Here is a 20,271-nt window from a genome sequence, read left to right on the forward strand (position 1 = left end):
GCTACACAGAGATCCCTGAGGAAGAACTGGCCAGTTGAGCCCCATCAACCCACACAACCATGAGAGAGAAAAATAAATTGTTGTATTAAGCCACTAAGTTTTGGGGTAGTGTATTCACACAGCCGTCTCCTTTCCCAACCTCATTCACTGGCTACTTGGGGGCCACAAGGACCCCCAAGCCCCAAAATCCACAGCCCCTCGTGAATGATTTGACCTAGTGGTATCCCTGGTGAGACCAACCCAGGTGACAGGGTAGAGTTGCTGGGTGGCACCTCTTCTGGGGTTGATAGGAAATCTTTACATTAAAATCTACAAATATTTGTAAAACAGCTGGATGTTTGCAGCACTCTGAGGAGTAAAACAGCACACAATACCTTTTATTTAAAGAGCAGTAACGAGTGTTCCAAGCACTCTAATATAGTTCATCACATTTCACCCATGATAACCATGAAAGGCAGCCGGGCAGGAATCCTCCCTTTTGTGATTGAGCAGGAAACTACATTAAGGCCACACAAGCAGAAATGGCAAAGCCAGGGCTGGAAGCCAGGTTGTCCGGCTACCGGTCCACAGGCCTCCTTTCATTGCATCCCTGTTGTCTTTGAACCATCTGGAGAGCAGTTTTCTTTTTTTTATTTTTCTTTATTATTTATTTATTTTTCTTTCTTTCTTTTTTCTTTTTCTTTTTCTTTTCTTTTTTCTTTTTTTTTTTTTTTTTTTTTGAGATGGAATCTCGCTCTGTCACCCAGGCTGGAGTGCAGTGGCATGATCTCGGCTCACTGCAACCTCTACCTCCAGGGTTCAAGCGATTCTCCTGCTTCAGCCTCCTGAGTAGCTGGGATTACAGGCAGGTGTGCCACCACGCCCGGCTAATTTTTTTTGTAATTTTAGTAGAGACGGGGTTTCACCATGTTGGCCAAGCTGGTCACGAACTCTTGACCTCAGGTAATCCATCTACCTTGGCCTCCCAAAGTGCTGGGATTATAGGCGTGAGCCACCACACCCAGCCTATTTATTTATTTTGAGATAAGGTCTCACTCTGTTGCCCAGGCTGGAGTGCAGTGGCATGATCTCGGCTCACTGCAACCTCTGCCTCCCAGATTCAAGTAATTCTCCTGCCTCAGCCTCCTGAGTAGCTGGGATTACAGGTGTGCACCTCCATGCCCAGCTAATTTTTTGTATTTTTAATAGAGATGAGGTTTCACCGCCAGGCTGGTCTCAAACTTCCTAGCCTCAAGCGATCCGCCCACCTCAGCCTCCCAAAGTTCTGGGTTTACAGGCATGAGCCACCACACCTGACCTTATTTTATATTTTAGAGAACGGGATCTGGCTATATTGCTCAGGCAGGCCTTGAACTCCTGGGCTTAAGCTATCCTCCTGCTTTTGCCTCCCTAACAGCTGGGATCACAAGCGTGAGCTACCACGCCCAGCTGGAGAGCAGTTTTCGACTCGGACAGGCGCCCTTTCCCAGGCTAGAGGAAGGACAGGCAGTACCCATGAGCCCTGGAGTCGGCTTCCTGGATCCAGCTGTGGCTCTGCCCTTAGTTAGGATAACTTGGCAGCTAGTTACTGAAGCTGTAAAGGGAGATGCCATTTCTCCAGCTATAAACGGAGACTTGCTGTTGGAGAGAGCTCTACTGCTGAGACTTGGTGAAAACCCCGGGGGATGACAGGCTTTGGGGGCTGTCTCAACTGATAGAGCACAGCGGAAGTGACCCTCTGTGACGCTGAAAGCCAGATCAAAGAATGCATGCTGTCTGCCTTGCTCTCCGGGAAGCAGTCGGACTTCCCTAAGGCTGCCCCGCTGAGGAAGCCCCAACTACCCACAGGGAGAGGCCCTGAGGCCACATGAAGGAAGGAGGACACACAGATGCCTGCCAGTCCCCTGTTACCTCAGCCCCATGCTGTCCCAGCAGCGTGCACTGCCTGACTGCACCTGTCTGAAAGACCCAGAGCTAGAACCTGATCTCTACAAAAAACAAACAAAATCAGCTGGGAGTGGTGGTGCACACCTGTAGTCTCAGCTACTCAGGAGGCTGAGACAGGAGGATCATTTAGGCCTGGGAGGAGGCTGCAGGGAGCTACGATCATGCCCAGCCAGGCCCTGCCTGGACTTCTAGCCCAAAGAAAGCATGGGAGGTAATAAGATGGTTGTTGCTGTTTGAAGCTTCTATGTCTGGATGTTATTTGTTCCACAGCAACATCACACAACGGGGACAGGGTGGTTGGGGCAGAGTGGGTTGAAATGTGTCCCACCTGCTCCCCTAAAAGAAAAAAGAGGGAAAGAGAGATGTTCACCTGGAACCTCGGAAAGTGAACTTGGTTGGAATAAGTGTCTTCACAGATGTAATTAAAATGTGGATCTTGAGATCAGATCATTCTAGTTTAGGATAGGGCCTAAATTCAGTGACCAGTGTTCTTATGAGACAGAAAAGGAGAAGACACAGGGAGACATAGAGATGTGGGAGGCACAGAGATGAGTCCTGGGACTACAGGTGCCCACCACCTCGCCCGGCTAATTTTTTGTATTTTTTAGTAGAGACGGGGTTTCATCGTGTCAGCCAGGATGGTCTCGATCTCCTGACCTCGTGATCCGCCCGTCTCGGCCTCCCAAAGTGCTGGGATTACAGGTTTGAGCCACCGTGCCCGGCCGAAATTTCTGTTGTTTTAAGCCACTACATTCACAACAATTTGAGTTTTTTGGGGTTTTTTTTTTTGTTTGGTTTTTTTTTTGGACAGGGTCTCGCTCTGTTGCCCAAGCTGGGGTGCAGTGGCATGATCTTGGTTCACTACAATCTCTGCCACCTGGGTTCAAGCAATTCTCCTGCCTCAGCCTCCCAAGTAGCTGGGATTACAAGTGCCCACCACCACACCTGGCTAATTTTTGTATTTCTAGTAGAGACGGGGCTTCATCATGTTGACCAGGCTGGTCTCAAACTCCTGACCTCAGGTGATTCACCTGCCTCAGCCTCCCGAAGTGCTGGGATTACAGGCATGAGCTACCACACCTGGCCAGTTCATGGTAATTTGTTATGGCAGCCCAGGGGAGTTAGCACAGGGGGCTAGAGGTTTCCAGGCTGCTGTCATCACAGTGACTGTGTTTTACAACCCCTAAGTCAGATGCAGAACTGCAAAACAGGATGCTCCCCAGAGAAATAAGAGGACAGCAGCTTTGTAATCAGGTCTCCTAGGATAATGGAAGATGCCTACCGGCCACAGCTAGAGTGAGGCCCAGAGGGCCAGAAGGTCCAGGGCAAGAAACACACAGGAGAGGCTCGCCATCAGGATGCAGTGTCTCTCACAGCTCCTTACAGAACAGCTCGAATGAAACAAAAATAAGCAAAAACATGATTGACCCATGGTGGGGCTTCAGTTTCTTCATCCTAGAGTTTAGATCATCTCTCTCCAATACCCACAGTGCATCTTTTGGGCAGAATGTAGGTAGCCAAAAACTCTTCCCCCAAATATCTTGTGTGGATTTGGGATTAAATCCCCACCTGGATGGAGTTGGGTTTTTTGGTTTTGTTTTGTTTTAGAGATGGGGGTTTCCCTTTGCTGACCAGGCTGGAGCACAGTGGCATGATGCTAGCTCACTGAAGCCTTGAATTCCTGAGCTCAAGCTATCCTCCTGCCTAAGCTTTCTGAGTAGCTGGGACTGCAGGTGTGCACCACTGCACCTGGCTAATTCTTAAATTTTTTTGTAGAGATGGGGTCTTGCCATCTTGCCCAGGCCATTCTCAAACTCATGGGCTCAAGTGATCCTCTCACCTGGGCCTCCCAAAGTGTTGGGATTACAGGAGTTAGTGAGCCACCGCACCCGGCACTGTGGAGTTGGTTTAACCAAAATACAATTCGTCACAGAAGTATGGACCTCTGCAGTAGCAACAGGTCTTGGAAAAGGAGCTGCACACTTCAGTGCTGACAGGGGCCGGGCAGGCCGCACACATGAAGGAAGAAGGCTGCATGAGACACACTAGGGAATGATGAGGAGTGTGGCGAACTAGACAGCCCCAGCTGACGGCTGTTATGTAGGAGCATGGCCTTGGAGCTGCCACATGTTCTGGTTTTCCACAGGAAGCTAGAAGTCTAGATTTTTGTGTAAAATCTTATTATTAAATTCTAGCAACCAATTCAAATTTAAAACATTGGGTTGATAAAATCAAATGTATATGTAAGCTGGATTGGGCCCCATGCTGTTGTTTGTGATGTCCACATTTGTGATCATCCAAACCAGCCTGGAGCTTGTAGAGGCCTTGCCTGTCTCTCTTCATAGCCTTTGCAGGGGTTCAGCCTCCAATTCGGGAGGTTCCGAGTCTGCCTTGCAGAGAGGTCTTATATCTGACTTTTCCTCTCCACCCTGAGTGCCACTACAGTCTAGCCTTCCCCTCCACTTTCACCTCGACCACCAACCCCAGATCCTAAGAGGCGTCCGCTTCAAGGGCAAGGTCAAGGCCCCCGTGGCCCCGCCCCACCCTCGTTGCCAGCCTGCGATCTTCCTCTCTCCCTCTTTGGTCCCTTTCTGAAGCCACACTGGGTTCCTCACTGCTTTCTGAACCGAGACCTTGCAGCCTCCATGTCCTTTTCACGCCGTTCCCTCTGCTAAGACTTTCTTTCCCTCCCGCCTAGGAATTCCTACTCAGAGACCAAGCCCAGCTCAAATCTCACTTCTCTGACTCTATTCCCCCATTCCGGGCTCACATGGGTCCCCACCCTCTTGTCTTTGTTTCCATGCACTTTGTGTACAGGAGGTCCCTGACTTAATGATTATTCAACTTAGAATTTTTTTTTTTTTTTTTTTGAGACAGAGTCTCGCTGGAGTGCAGTGGGGCAACCTCAGCTCACTGCAACCTCCGCCTCCTGGGTTCAAGCGATCCTCCTGCCTCAGCCTCCCCAGTAGCTGGGATTACAGGTGCCCACCACCACACTCGGCTAATTTTTGTATTTTTAGTAGAGATTGAGTTTCACCATGTTGACCACGCTGGTCTCGAACTCCTGAGCTAAAGGGATCTGCCCACCTTGGCTTCCCAAAGTGCTGGGATTACAGGCGTGAGCCACAGCACCCGGCCTCAACTTAGAATTTTTCAGCTTTACAATGACGTGAAAGCAATGTGCATTCAGTAGAAACCGTCCTTCAAGAATCCATACCACAGTTCTGTTTTTCACTCTCAGTACAGTACTCAGTAAATTATGTGAACTATTCGACACTTCATTATAAAATAGGCCTTGTGTTAGATGACTGTGCTCAACTACAGGCTAAAGTTAAGTGTTTGGAGCATGTTTAAGGTACGCTAGGCTAAGCTATGATGATTGCTAGGTTAGGTTTAACAAACGCATTTTTTTAGAGACAGGGTCACCCAGGCTGGAGTGCAGTGGCATAATCATAGCCCACTGTAACCTTGAACTCCTGGGCTCAGGCGATCCCCCGCCTCAGGCTTCAGGGTAGCTGGGACTACAAGTGCGCTCCACCACACCCAGCTAATTTATTTTTAAGTCTGTATAGAGATGGAGTGTCTTTTTTTTTTTTTTTTTTTTTTGAGGCAGAGTGTTGCTCTGTCACCCAGGCTGGAATGCAGTGGCACGATCTGGGCTCACTGCAACCTCTGCCTCCTGGGTTCAAGCAATTCTCCTGCCTCAGCCTCCTGAGTACCTGGGATTACAGGAGCACACCACCACATCTGGCTAATTTTTTCTGTTTTTGATAGAGACAGGATTACGTCATGTTGACCAGGCTGGTCTCAAACTCCTGACCTCAAGTGATCTATCCACCTCAGCCTCCCAAAGTGCTGGGATTATAGGCATGAGCCATCGCGCCTGGCTAGGTGTCTCTGTCTTGCTCAGGCTGGTCTCAAATTCCTGGCCTCAGGTGATCCTCCTGCCTTGGCCTCCCAAAGTGCTGGGCTATAGGTGTGAGCCACCATAAATACATTTTTGACTTAAAGATATTTTCAACTTACGATGGGTTCATTGGGCTGTAACCTCTTTGTGAGTTGAGGAGCATCTGTTCTTCCCCTGAAACTACAATCCTGTATGTATCTTAATGACTGGTTGACATTTCTGTCTCACTAATTAGATGAGTGTCTAGGGGGCAGAGATGGTGACTCAGTTTCCCTTGTAACTTGTGCCTGGCTTGCTGGGAGTATTCATTTAGTATCTGTAGAAATGGGTCTGACACGTCGGGAAGCTACACTATGAAGGGCCAAAGGGACTTACCTGAGCTTACCTAGCTCACTGGAGGCAGAGCTGGGACTAGCAACCAATCCCCAGTGCAGTCTTTTCCTGGCATGCAAGTGCCTGGTTTGGCGGAGGAGTCAGTGAGCACCAGGAATGAGGGGGCGGGGTGGTGTTCCTTGGAGGGGTGCCAAGACTCTGCCTAGAAACAGATATTTCAGAGAAATGGTGGCTTCTGAAACATAGAGGAAGGCATGGGGCATAGAGATGTTTGGGATAGTCAGGTGGGAAAGTTCTGGAGCCGAATCGGCCTTAGGAGGATAAAACATCCAAGGAAGAAATCAATGGAGACAAATTCTGTGGGCAGAATCCAGAATCCACTGAAAGCCATGAGGAACCTCCAGCGAGAGGGCATCCGCAGCTTGGAAAAACGGCCTCGGTATGAAGGACTTTCAAAGTGACTTAAGGAGCTGGGTGTGGTGGCTGGTGTGTGCCTGCGGTCCCAGCTACTCAGGAGGCTGAGGCGGGAGGATTACCTGAGCCCAGGAGTTCAAGTCTGCAGTAAGCTATGATCATGCCATTGTACTCCAGCCTGTGTGACAAAGTGACACCCTGTCTCAAAAAAATAAAAATAAAGGCCAGGCGCAGTGGCTCATGCCTGTAAACCCAACACTTTGGGAGGTCGAGGCGGGTGGGTCACTTGAGAGCAGGAGTTTGAGACCAGCCCGGCCAACGTGGTGAAACCGCGTTTCTACTGAAAATACAAAAATTAGCCGGGTGTGCTGGCGGGAGACTGTAATCCCAGCTACTCAGGAGGCTGAGGCATGAGAATCGCTTGAACTCAGGAGGCGGAGGTTGCAGTGAGCCAAGGTCGCACCACTGCACTCCAGCCTTGGTGACAGGGTGAGACGCTATCTCAAAAAAATAAAATAAAATAAAAACAAATAAATAAATACACAAAGTGACTTAAAAGAATTGCCCGCCTATGCTGCTATCTGCTGATTATGTCACTGACAAGGCAGGCCAGTCTAATCATCACTCTTTCCTCAGCTTGCATGATCGTGATTTCTCCCAGCACCGCAGTAATGAAAGTGACACTGACTCATATGTACACAGGGCTTTTCATATCATAAAGCCTGGGTTGTAGGTTAAATTGTGCTCCTCACCGCCAAAGATACCTGAAGTTCTAACCTCCTGAAACTGTGAACGGAGAAGTTCTAACCCCCTGAAACTGTGAATGTTATCTTATTTGGAAATAGGGTCTTTGCAGATAAAATCAAGTGACAATGAGGTCATAGTCGGATTAGGGTGGACCTAATCCAATAGGACTGGTGTTCTTGTAAGAAGGCCAAGTGAGGAGACATAGGGCATAGGGAGGCCGTGTAACAACAGAAGCAAGCAAGCATGGCGGCTCATGCCTGTAATCCCAGGACTTCGGGAGGCTGAGGCAGGAGGATTGCTTTAGCCCAGGAGTTCGAGAGCAGCCTGGGCAACATGGTGAAATCTCATCTCTATGAAAAACATAAAAAGCAGCTGGGTGTGGTGGTGTGTGCCTGTGGTACCAGCCACTCGGAAGGCTAAGGCAGGAGGATCACTTGAGCCAGGAGCCTGAGGCTGCAGTGAGCTGTGATTGTACCACTGCACTCCAGCCTGAGCAACAGGGCAAGACTCTGTTTCAAAAAACAACAGCAAGCTGGGCACGGTGGCTCACGCCTGTAATCCCAGCACTTTGGGAGGCCAAGGTGGGCGGATCATAAGGTCAGGAGATCGAGACCATCCTGACTAACACAGTGAAACCCCATCTCTACTAAAAATACAAAAAATTAGCCAGGTGTGGTGGCGAGCGCCTGTAGTCCCAGCTACTCGGGAGGCTGAGGCAGGAGAATGGCGTGAACCCAGGAGATGGAGCTGCAGTAAGCCGAGATTGCGCCACTGCACTCCAGCCTGGGCAACACAGTGAGACTCCGTCTCAAAAAAGAAAAACAACAACAACAACAAAAAGAGACTGGAGTGATGCTACTGCAAGCCAAGAAGTGCCAACCAATTGCCTGCGGCTACCAGAAGCTGGAAGGGACAAGGAAGGATTCTTCCTGAGAGACTTCAGAGGGAACATGGCTTTGCTGACACCTTGATTACTGGAGTTAGCCACCATGCCTGGCCAATAGTTGACTTCTGTTTCTCCTTTTCATTTATTTTTTTGAGGCGGAGTCTTGCTCTATCGCCCAGGCTGGAGTGCAGTGGTACAAACATGGCTCACTGCAGCCTTGACCTCTTGGGTTCAGGTGACTCTCCCAAATAGCTGGAACCACAGGCACATCATGCCTGGCTAATTTTTGTATTTTTAGCAGAGACGGAGTCTCACCATGTTGCCCAGGCTAGTCTTGAACTCCTGAGCTGCTGACATGCGTTAGCCACTGCACCTGGCCAGTTGACATCTTGACTACAGCTTCATGACACCTTCATCCAGAACCCTCACTTAAGCCACTCCCTCATTCCTGATCCACAGAAACTGCATGTTATCCTACATGTTTATTGCTTCACACCACTACACTTTGTGGTAGATAGCTAATACATTTGTCCTATCCCATCAGACACAGCATGCATAGTGGTTAAAAGTCAACTACTGGCTGGGCGCAGTGGCTCACGCCTGTAATCCCAGCACTTTGGGAGGCCAAGGTGGGTGGATCACCTGAGGTCAGGAGCTGATCTGAGACCAGCCTGGCTAACATGGTGAAATCCTGTGTCTACTAAAAATACAAAAAATTAGCCGGGTGTGGTGGCATGCGCCTGTAGTCCCAGCTCCTCGAGACGTTGAGGCGGGAGAATCACTTGAACCTGGGAGGAGGAGGTTGCAGTGAGCTGAGATCATGCCATTGCACTACAGCTTGGGCAACAAGAGAGAAACTCCATCTCAAAAAAAACAAATCAACTATTGGCTGGATGCAGTGGCTCATGTCTGTAATCTCAGCACTTTGGGAGGCTGGGAGGCAGGAGGATCGCTGGAGGCCAGGAGTTCAGCCTGGGCAACATGGCAAGACCCTATCTCTATAAAAAAATAAAAAATAAAAAATTTAGCCAGGCATGGCATGCCTGTGGTTCCAGATACCCAGGAGGATCACCTGAGTCCAGGAGGTCGAGACTGTAATGAGCCATGTTTGCGCCACTGAGCTCCAGCCTGGGTGACAGAGCAAAACCCTGTCTCAAATATTGGCTGGGCATAGCGGACACCAGTAATCCCAGCACTTCGGGATGCTGAGGCAGGAGGATCACCGGAGGCCAGGAGTTCAAGACCAAGCTGAGCAATACAGTGAAATCTCATTTTTACAAAAGAAAAATCAACTATCACTTACTAGCTATTGACCTTGAGTAAGTTGCTTCAGCCTTCTCTGAGTCTCCTCATGTGAAAGCAGGTAACATAACTGTATCTGCCTTATAAAACTGCTGGAAGGCCAGGTGTGGCAGCTTATGCCTGTAATTCCAGCACTTTGGGAGGCCGAGGTGGGTGGATCACTTGAGGCAAGGAGTTGGAGATCAGCTTGGCCAACATGGCAAAACCCTGTCTCTAATAAAAATACAAAAATTAGCCAGGCCTGGTGGTGCACATCTGTAATCCAGCTACTTGAGAAGCTAAGGCAGGAGAATCGCTTGAACCCAGGAGACGGAGGTTGAGTGAGCCACTGCACTCCAGCCTGGGCAATACAGTGAGACTCTGTCTCAAAACAACAACAACAACAAAAGGACTGCTGGGAGGACCGAAGGAGTTAATATTTAACTTCTGATGGTCCCTGTGGCGTAGTAAATGTTAGTCATTATGATTTGCATGGGTGACTAAGGAGATCAAAAGAGGTGAAAAGACAACTCCAGGGCAACACAGCCCATGACTCATTGGTCAGGCTGAGTCCTGAACCTGGGTCTCCTGGCTCCCTGTACAGAGCTCATGGTTTAACTGAAACCTGGAAGTAGAATGGCCAGTGAAATCTGATGCTCTGCGCGACTGTAACTTCTGTTATTCCCTCCTGTGTGGCAGGCTGTTTCAGCAGCCGTGCACTGTCTCCCATCTAAGTACTAATCAGGCCCAACCCTGCTTAGCTTCCTAGATGAGATGAGATCAGGCGCGTTCAGGGTAGTATGGCCGTAGACGCAGCCATGCACTGTCAACAGCTGGTGCATACACCTGTGCATACACCTGTGCTGCGGTGGGGAGGGCAGCCAGTTGGGTCAGACTGTGGCTCTGGGCCTGACCCTGGGAAGAAAGAGCCCCTTGGCCCCTGCAGGAGGGGTGTTAGGAAGGTGTGCCAAGGCAGGCAGACAGCAGGCTGCATAGCCTCTGAGAGGGGCTTTTCTGGATCACATTTCATTGTCAGAGCAGGTCCAAGGACAGGGAAGGAGCCAAGCTGCTGCTTGTAGCCCTGGTTAGGAAATGGCCAGGAGAGCAGGACAACTGTTTTGAAAAGCAATACAACATTAGGGTGAAAGGGCTGCTGGGAGTAAATCCCTGTGGCACAGGCTGCTTTAGTTTAAGCCGACCAAAATGACCTAGGACAGGCCGGGCACGGGCACTCATGCCTGTAATCCCAGCACTTTGGGAGGCCGAGGTGGGCGGATCACCTGAAGTCAGGAGTTCAAGACCAGCCTGGCTAACATGGCAAAACCCTGTCTCTACTAAAAATACAAAACTTAGCTGTCCATGGTGGCGGGCAACTGGAATTTCAGCTACTTGGGAGGCCGAGGCAGGAGAATCACTTGAACCTGGGAGGCAGATGTTGTAGTGAGCTGAGATCCCGCCACTGCACTCCAGCCTGGACAACAGAGTGAGCCTTCATCTCGAAAACAAAAAACAAAAAACCCCAAAATGACTTATGACAAGCGGAGGCCCAGGAGCCACAGTTCCCCTGGAAGTATCTACTCCTTTCTTCTAAGTCTGTGGCACCTGCCCCACATCTGAGAGCAAAAAGCAGTGAATGGCCAGAGTGATGCAAAGAAAAAAGAGCAGAAACAAGAAAAGCTAGTGGCCTGTGCAATTCACCTTTGAACGGGCGATAATCTCTATGAAAATTGGATGCAAAGAACCTCCAGGTGTGCTTGTAGCTTTCTAAAGACTCCTCATGGCTAGGTTTTCCTTAACGCAAAACATCAAGGAAGGTTACTGAGTGTGGTTTTTCTGAAATTGCCATCAGGACCTAAAATGTCCCATACCTAGGAGCTCAGATCATTTAGGCTGATTTACTTTTTCTCCGGAGCCTTACCATTTTCTAGAAAGAGGAAGTTAGGAGTGATGGGGCAAGACCAGACAACAGCAGATGAACATTCCATGATAATTGCCTTTTATGTCCGGGAAGAGACAACGTGCAAAGAGTCAGCTCCCAAAATATCTTGATAAAATCTTGCCTTTGGGGTTGGCTCATTTTCTCTGTGCACGCTGCCCCTCCCTCCCTAGGGCCTTCTCTCTGTGTGCAGCTAACCAAGGCTTCTCACAGCAAGCCTCCCCACTAAGGATTCCATGCTCTCTGACTCTCACTGCTTCTCTCCCCATCAAACCTCCCTTCCCAGGAGTTGGTTTAATAGGATTGCCATCCTACCACACACCATCCAATCACAGCTACAGCTCCTCAGCCCCCAGACTCCACTTTAACCCTCCTGGGAAGCATTTGCTTGTTTTGAAAATTGATTTGGGCCAGGTGCGGTGGCTCAGGCCTGTAATCCCAGCACTTTGGGAGGCCGAGGTGGGTGGATCATCTGAGGTTGGGAGTTCGAGATCAGCCTTACCAACGTGGAGAAATCCCATCTCTACTAAAAATACAAAATTAGGCCGGGCGCGGTGGCTCACGCCTGTAATCCCAGCACTTTGGGAGGCGGAGGCGGGTGGATCACGAGGTCAGGAAATCGAGACCATCCTGGCTAACACGGTGAAACCCCATCTCTACTAAAAAATACAAAAAACTAGCCAGGCGAGGTGGCGGGCGCCTGTAGTCCCAGCTACTCGGGAGGCTGAGGCAGGAGAATGGCGTGAACCCAGGAGGCAGAGCTTGCAGTGAGCTGAGATCCAGCCACTGCACTCCAGCCTGGGCGACAGAGCGAGACTCCGTCTCAAAAAAATAAAATAAAATAAAATAAAATTAGCCGGGCGTGGTGGCGCATGCCTGTAATCCCAGCTACTTGGGAGGCTAAGGCAGGAGAATCACTTGAACCCGGGAGGCAGAGGTTGCAGTGAGCTGAGATCATGCTCTTGCACACCAGCCTGGGCAACAAGAGTGAAACTCCATCTCAAAAAAAAAAGAAAAGAAAATGGATTTGTATTTCATTGGCTCTCAAACTTTATTAGACGTAACAGTCACCCGGAGAACTTGTTAAAATATAAATTATAAATTCTGGCCGGGCGCGGTGGCTCAAGCCTGTAATCCCAGCACTTTGGGAGGCCGAGACGGGCGGATCACAAGGTCAGGAGATTGAGACCATCCTGGCTAACACGGTGAAACCCCGTCTCTACTAAAAATACAAAAAACTAGCCGGGCGAGGTAGCGGGCGCCTGTAGTCCCAGCTACTTGGGAGGCTGAGGCAGGAGGATGGCATAAACCCGGGAGGCAGAGCTTGCAGTGAGCTGAGATCCGGTCACTGCACTCCAACCTGGGTGACAGAGCAAGACTCCATCTCAAAAAAAAAAAAAATATATATATATATATATATATATATATTCTGATAGACAGGTCTGGGTGAGTGTCAAGAACAGTGCAAGGTTAGAGATAACCAAGTACACACGGGCTTATGTCTTTCCACAATGTCAGGCTTTTACTGATGCCATTTCAATCACAAAAGCCATGGGCTACATGGAGTTCCCAAGGAGGCAATTCTCCTTAGTACTTCCTGTTCAGTTCTCCTTAGTACTTCCTGTTCAGTTCTCCTTAGTACTTCCTGTTCAGTTCTCCTCAGTACTTCCTGTCCACCTGTACTCAGAGCTGCACATAGGCTCAAGCCACTCCACGGTCTATCAATACTGCAAACCATACGTAATAATATACTTAAGCAATATATACATGTTATACATTAACCATTCCACAACAAACAAAGTAGCACTTAACATCCAGAGGAGAGAGATGGGAGAAAGAGTTAACAAACCAGTCCAGCAGGAGCAAAGAAGACAAAAGCAGTCCTGGTCTGGGCCCTGCTCTTCAGTCTTTCAAGGAAGAGTCTTTGATGTGGTAGAGCCTTTGAAGGCAGAGACTGGGTTCTTACTATGAGGCAGTGCAAGGCTGTGCTAGAACCACTAGAAGGTCTGCTCTTTTTTTTTTTTTTTGAGATGGAGATTTCGCCCTTGTTGCCCAGGCTGGAGTACAATGGCGCGATCTCGGCTCACTGCAACCTCCACCTCCGGAGTTCAAGCAATTCTCCTGCCTCAGCCTCCCGAGGAGCTGGGATTACAGGCATGCACCACCACACCCAGCTAGTTTTTGTATATTTAGTCAAGACAGGGTTTCTCCATGTTGGTCAGGCTGGTCTTGAACTCCTGACCTCAGGTGATCCACCCACCTCAGCCTCCCAAAGTGCTGGGATTACAGGCGTGAGCCACTGCACCCGGCGGAAGGCCTGCTCTTTTAATGGTTACAGAATCATTTGGTGAGAAGTGATGGTGAGAGTGTGCTTGTTTGTCCGTCCTTATCTGGTTGGATGCAGCCGTTGTTTGTTGATTTATTAAGCAAAACTTTTCTAGGGGTTGGGAGACAGGGTCTCACCCTGTTGCCCAGGCTGGAGAGCAGTGGTGGATCTTGGTTCATTGCAACCTCTGCCTCCTACACTAAAGCAATCCTCCTGCGTCAGCCTGCCGAGTAGCTGGGACTACAGGCACACGCCATCACACCCAGCTAATTTTTATATTTTTGGTAGAGACGGGGTTTCGCCATGTTGCCCAGGCTGGTCTTAAACTCCCAGGCTCAAGCAATCCATTCTCTGAGGCCTCCCAAAGTGCTGGAATTATAGGCATGAGACACGGCACCTGGCCAAGCAAAACATCTTATTCTCGTTGGGAAGGTACTCTATGAAATATAAAATGAAATGTTTGTCTAAGGTGGAGTTACTTATATTAAGGGTGTTTTATACAGTGGGTAATAGGCTTTTTAAAATTCATTCATTTTTTGTTTTTTTGAGACAAGGTCTTGCTCTGTCACCCAGGCTGGAGTGCAGTGGCAGGATCTCGGCTCATTGCAACCTTGACCTCCTGGGCTCAGGCGATCCTCCCCTCTCAGTCTCCCAAGTGACTGGAAACACAGGCATGCACCATTATATCCAGCTTATTTTTGTATTTTTTTTAGAAATGGGGTCTTGCTATGTCACCGAGTCTATTCTCAAACTCCTGAGCTCAAGCAATCCTCCTGCCTTGGCCTCCCAAAGTGCTGGGATTATAGGCATGAGCCACCGCACTGGGCCAGGTTATGGTCTTAATAAAGCTCGCAGGAGATTGTGAAGGAGGGGAACCTGTAACTCCCAGGAACCATGCCCTCACGGGGATGACTTCAGACAGGCATGGGAAGTATTTGGGGAAGGGGGAAAGAGGGCACAAGAAAGGAGGAGATGCCTAATCCTTTAATTACCTTTCAACAGAGGTAGGGCAAAAAACAGGGAAGAATAGAGAAAAAGAAATGTAAGACTCTCGTTTTCTTTTCTTTTCTTTTTTAGATGGAGTCCCACTCACTCACCCAGGCTGGAATGCAGTGGTATGATCTCGGCTCACTGTCACCTCTGCCTCCTGGATTCAAGCGATTCTCCTGCCTCAGCCTCCTGAGTAGCTGGGATTACAGTCACCTGCCACTACGCCCAGCTAATTTTTATATTCTTAGTAGAGACGGGGTTTCACCATGTTGACCAGGCTGGTCTTGAACTCCTGGCCTCAAGCAATCCACCTGCCTTAGCCTCCCAAAGTTCTGGGATTACAAGCGTGAGCCACCACGCCCGGCCAAGGCTCTAATTTTCTTTTCTTTTTTTTTTTTTTGAGACAGAGTTTCACTCTGTTGCCCAGGCTGCAGTGCAATAGTTCGACCTCAGTGCACTGTGACCTCCACCTCCCAGGTTCAAGCAATTCTCCTGCCTCAGCCTCCTGAGTAGCTGGGAATTACAGGCATGCACCACCATGCCTGGCTAATTTTGTATTTTTAGTAGAGATGGGATTTCTCCATGTTGGTCAGGCTGGTCTCGAACCCCTGACCTCAGGTGATCCGCCCTCCTCGGCCTCCCAAATTGCTAGGATTACAGGCGGGAGCCACCGCACCCGGCCAAGGCTCTAATTTTCTAGGTTTCATTGTGGACCCCTCTGGGCCACCTCACCTTGGCCCTACCCTATGCTGATTCCTCTTTCTCCAAGCAGCAGCTGACCTGAATTATTCTTTATGGGGCATCCACACTGTTTGTAATGTGGCTGTTTCTCCTTTCATTCCTCATAGTTAACATCCACAATTCTTAAACTTGCCTCCCTCATTCCCAAGGCCAGTGTGCATCACCGCATTAGTCTGTTTTCACGCTGCTGATAAAGACATATCCGAGACTGGGCAATTCACAAAAGAAAGAGGTTTAATGGACTTACAGTTCCACATGGCTGGGGAGACCTCACGATCATGGTGGAAGGCAAGGAGAAGCAAGTCACACCTTACATGGATGGCAGCAGGCAAAGAAAGAGAGCTTGTGCAGGGAAACTCTGCCTTATAGAGCCATCAGATCTCATGAGACTTATTCACTATCATGAGAACAGCATGGGAAAAACCTGCCCCTATGATTCAATTACCTCCCTCCAGTTCCCTCCAGCAACACTTGGGAATTCAAGATGAGATTTGGGTGGGGACACGGCCAAACCATATCAATCACTAACCACATTTGGGGGATGGGGATGTGAAACAGGCTTGGAGGCTCGTCAGCTAGATTCAGATTCAATGGTCCAGAAAGGGGCCCAGGAATCTGCTGTCTAAACAAACAGTGTAACTGGTTCTGAAGCTGCGCACTGATGCTGGAGGAAGTCGAGGGGCCAGTTTCATTACCATTTTTGCCAGCTGCTTTCCCCTACCACAGAATTGTAGAGCAGAGGATAATGAGCCCAGAGCTAGCAGCACCCAATCACTGAGCTCCGCTACCAGGGGCTCTGGGATCTGTGGTTTCACTTAAGCTCCACAGCAAGTCCCAGAGGCAGGGGTCATTGCCCCGCCTTTTTTTTTTTTTAACAAACAAAAACCCAGGCTTAAGCTTTATGTCCATCGCCAGGTGACCTTGGTAGGCTCCTCCCATCCTCCCACCCTGGCCTCCAGCTTCCCCAAGAGGATAACGAAGTCAGTCCCATTGTCTGGATGGGGGCGAGGAGGGCTTCTCAGAGGCCAAGCCTGGGGCACTTTGCTTTGCTGGAAGTTGAGATGGATTACACCTCGAATCATTTGTCCTCCAAACTCAACTTTCTTTTATTGCTTACACTGCAGAATCATCCAGTCACAATTAAAAAAAGAGATCCCACATAGTCTAGTGGTTAAAAAAAAAATTTTTTTTTAATAGGAAAAAAGACCCTCAGAGGCAATTGGTGGGTTTAACTGGGAGGGATTGTTTCGTGCCTGTGAATGAGTTAATGTACCAGGGTGGGCATGAGGACAAATTATAAAACTAGAGGAAAATGCCGAAAGGCCATGTGAGTGACAGCAAGAATGAAGCCCTTTGCATCCGAGGGTTGAAGTATAGACCCAGGTCCCACTTTAGCATAACCACAGCTGCTATTAAGACCCTCAAATGCACCATCAGTGGTTCTGAATTTTGCATAATGATTGAACTCTGCCGTATCATCAGAGGGGAGGAGAACGGTGTGGAAACCAAAGGGCTGAAATTTCAGCCTCTGCCAAGCCTTCTGGGGCTCCATCACACTCCCAGAATAGTACGGCTAGGTTCCCGGCAGCCTCGGGCTGAGTCAAGCCCCAAGCACTGCCGGGGACAGCTGGGGCTGGACATCGCCCAGAAGTCAGCTGGCTGGCCCTGCCCTGCCCTGCTGGAAGCACCATCTCTGGTGAGTGGGAGCATGTCTGGCTCCCCTGCGGCTCTCCCACCATTACCTGGGGCCCCAGCTGAATCCAGTTGAGTCTGGGGTGGCCTCAAATCCCAGGCAAGAGGGTGGCATTAGTGAGTGGGTCTCCTGAAGTCTTTGGTGGCAGTGGCTGGAGAAGGTGTTAAAGGGCTGAATGGTCCTGCAGGCAGGGGAGGCTGCAGTGTGTGCCAGGCAGATGTGACCTTAGGAGGCCAGTGGCCACCAGCAGAACAGGGATGGGAAATGAAGATGGGCGGGCAGGGAGACACAGCCCTGCCTCAGGCCAGGCCATTGCCCCGTGCAGCACGGTCTTGAGGCTGGCTTCTGAAGGTGAAGGGATTGTTGGGAGAAGGGAGGGTGGCCAAGCCCATTTCTGACTTGACAACAGTTATGTGTTTTCCAGTGGCCTCCTTCATTCATTTATTCCCTTGCAAGTATTAACCGAGGCAGGGCCCAAGGGTAACACAAAGATGGGTCAAGCACACATCTTCCCTTCCCAAGAGCTTATACCTTGGTTGGGGACATAAAGCGTGACAGAAATAACCATCAATAAGGTAGAAAATGTCAGGGCTATATAAGAGATAAGAGAAGTGTACTGGGGAGCACACGATAGAAAGGTGCAAGTCCAGTGGGCTAAAGGAAGATAGTTCTAATCCACAGCTAGCCACTGAGCCTCTATGAACCTCAGTCTTTAAATATAGAAGATGGAGACAATAACATCTGCCTTATGGTGGCTTATAAGGTTGTAAGCATCAAATATATATAAAAGGTGCTTGAAATTGTACAGCACTATACAGAGGTAAGCTATTATGGCTATTGTATTATCCAACTAGCCAGCATCTCTCTGAACTTCTCCGCCTGGAATTCTGGGAGCCACAGGAAGCCCAGGATCTGAGTACTGGTTTCTCATCAGCAGCAAAGCAAAGTCTAGACCCTGAGCCCTTCTTTCCCCTTACAGAAGGCTAACAGCCCCTCTCAGCTCTTGGCCAATCAATCCAATCAACCCACAGATATGTGGTGCCCATTTTTTGGATGTATAAAGCACTATGCTATGGATTTCATGGAGAGGCATGAAATCCAGAGTCCATTCTCTACAGACCTATCATGAGCGGTAAGATCTCTGTTTATAAGATACACGGGGCCAGGCGCCGTGGCTCAAGCCTGTAATCCCAGCACTTTGGGAGGCCGAGACGGGCGGATCACGAGGTCAGGAGATCGAGACCATCCTGGCTAACACCGTGAAACCCCGTCTCTACTAAAAAAAATACAAAAAACTAGCCGGGCGAGGTGGCAGGCGCCTGTAGTCCCAGCTACTCGGGAGGCTGAGGCAGGAGAATGGCATAAACCTGGGAGGCGGAGCTTGCAGTGAGCTGAGATCCGGCCACTGCACTCCAGCCTGGGCGACAGAGAGAGACTCCGTCCCAAAAAAAAAAAAAAAAAAAAAAAATACACGGGGCCGTGCATGGTGGCTCATGCCTGTAATTCCAGCACTTCGGGAGGCCAACGTGGGCAGATCACCAGAGGTGAGGAGTTCGAGACCAGCCTGGCCAACATAATGAAACCCTGTCTCTACTAAAAATACAAATAAATAAATAAATAAATAAATAAATAAATAAAAATTAGCTGGGTGTGGTGGCGGGCGCCTGTAATCCCAGCAACTCGGGAGGCTGAGGCAGGAGAATCACCTGAACCCAGGAGGCAGAGGTTGCAGTGAGCCAAGATCAAACCACTGTACTCTAGCCTGGGCAACAGAGTAAGACTCCATCTCAAAAAAAAAAAAAAAAAGGCAGAGCCATGTAAGAGTAGCAAATGCACACCAGTGGTGGGATCCCAGGAGAGCAGAGGGAGGAAGAGGACTACAGGGTGGTGGGCACCAGCAAAAGCTTCTGGGAGGAGCCAAGGGTTTTAAAGGGGGATGGAATCAAGGGGCCGAGAGGAGGAGAGAGGCATCCTGGATCGAGAATACAGGACATGTGAGCGAAGTCACAGGAAGGCAAGTGCGGGGGCGAGGCAGACTCACAGCAGGCTTCTCAGGCTGGAGTGACAATTTCCCGTGGGGGAACAGGAAGGAGAGGAGGCTGGAGCCAAGGCTAGGGTACCTACAGGTTGCAGAGGCCTTGAATGCCGGGCAAGGGAGCCTGGACTTTCACATAAAGGCACCAGGAGCCAGTGAAGGTGTTAGGAGTGAAAGGTGTTGGGGTGAAGTCAGTGAAGGTCCTGCCCCGATGGGGGTTTGCAGGTTGACTGGAGGAAGACTGCCACCAGAGGCCATCAGTCTGGGGGCTGCTGTAGCCACTGCAACAAGGCAGAAGGAATGCTTTCCCCTGAACTGCTCACGGATTGGGGTGAGATGCTTCCTGAAGGCAGGGGAACAAATTGCAGGGCTGGCTACACGTTTCCATTTTGATTTTGATAGAGGTGGGCAGACTGAGTGGCCTGGATCCCTGGACCCTTGGCCTTGAGGTCTGGCTCTCAGGATTGGCTCAGTCTGAGGGTGGAGGCTGACCAGATCAAAGCAGCTCAGGAACCCCCGTTCTCTCCTTCCACAGGGAGTTGGTTAGTGGCTACTGAGCCCTGGGCAGGGAGGGGGATGAGGGAGGAGCAGATTTTGCAGCCATGGGGGAGGGTTCAGCATCAGGTGACATTCCGGTGGCCTCTGCCCAAGGCCTGCTTCCGGGTACACTTCCAGAGCGATCACCCATGGGCAGCCGGTTGTGGTGAGTGACTGTTTCACTCGCCTGCTCCCTGGCCCTGGTTTTCTGCTTCTTAACGGGCCCCGATGGGACCAAAGTCCTTTCAAAAAACTGGGCAGTTCCCGCTGCTCCACACAGAAAGTCCTATGAGCCTACGAGAAAAAGAGATTTGGCCAGACACGGCAGTCAGGGCAGTAACCAGTTAATATGAGCCTGGGAGCAAGGAGAGGTGAAATGCTAACTGTTTACCAGCAGCCTGCTGTGGGTTGCAGGGCACCCAGCCACCTAGCACAGGATTCCAGGCCCCAACTTGTCAGGAAGCAGGAGCCCCACCCTCAGCCCCGCGAGGGACTATTCCTCCCCCACTGGGGCCTGGC

This window comes from Macaca fascicularis, chromosome 16 (assembly GCF_037993035.2).
Source record: "Macaca fascicularis isolate 582-1 chromosome 16, T2T-MFA8v1.1".
NCBI classification, from domain to species: domain Eukaryota; kingdom Metazoa; phylum Chordata; class Mammalia; order Primates; family Cercopithecidae; genus Macaca; species Macaca fascicularis.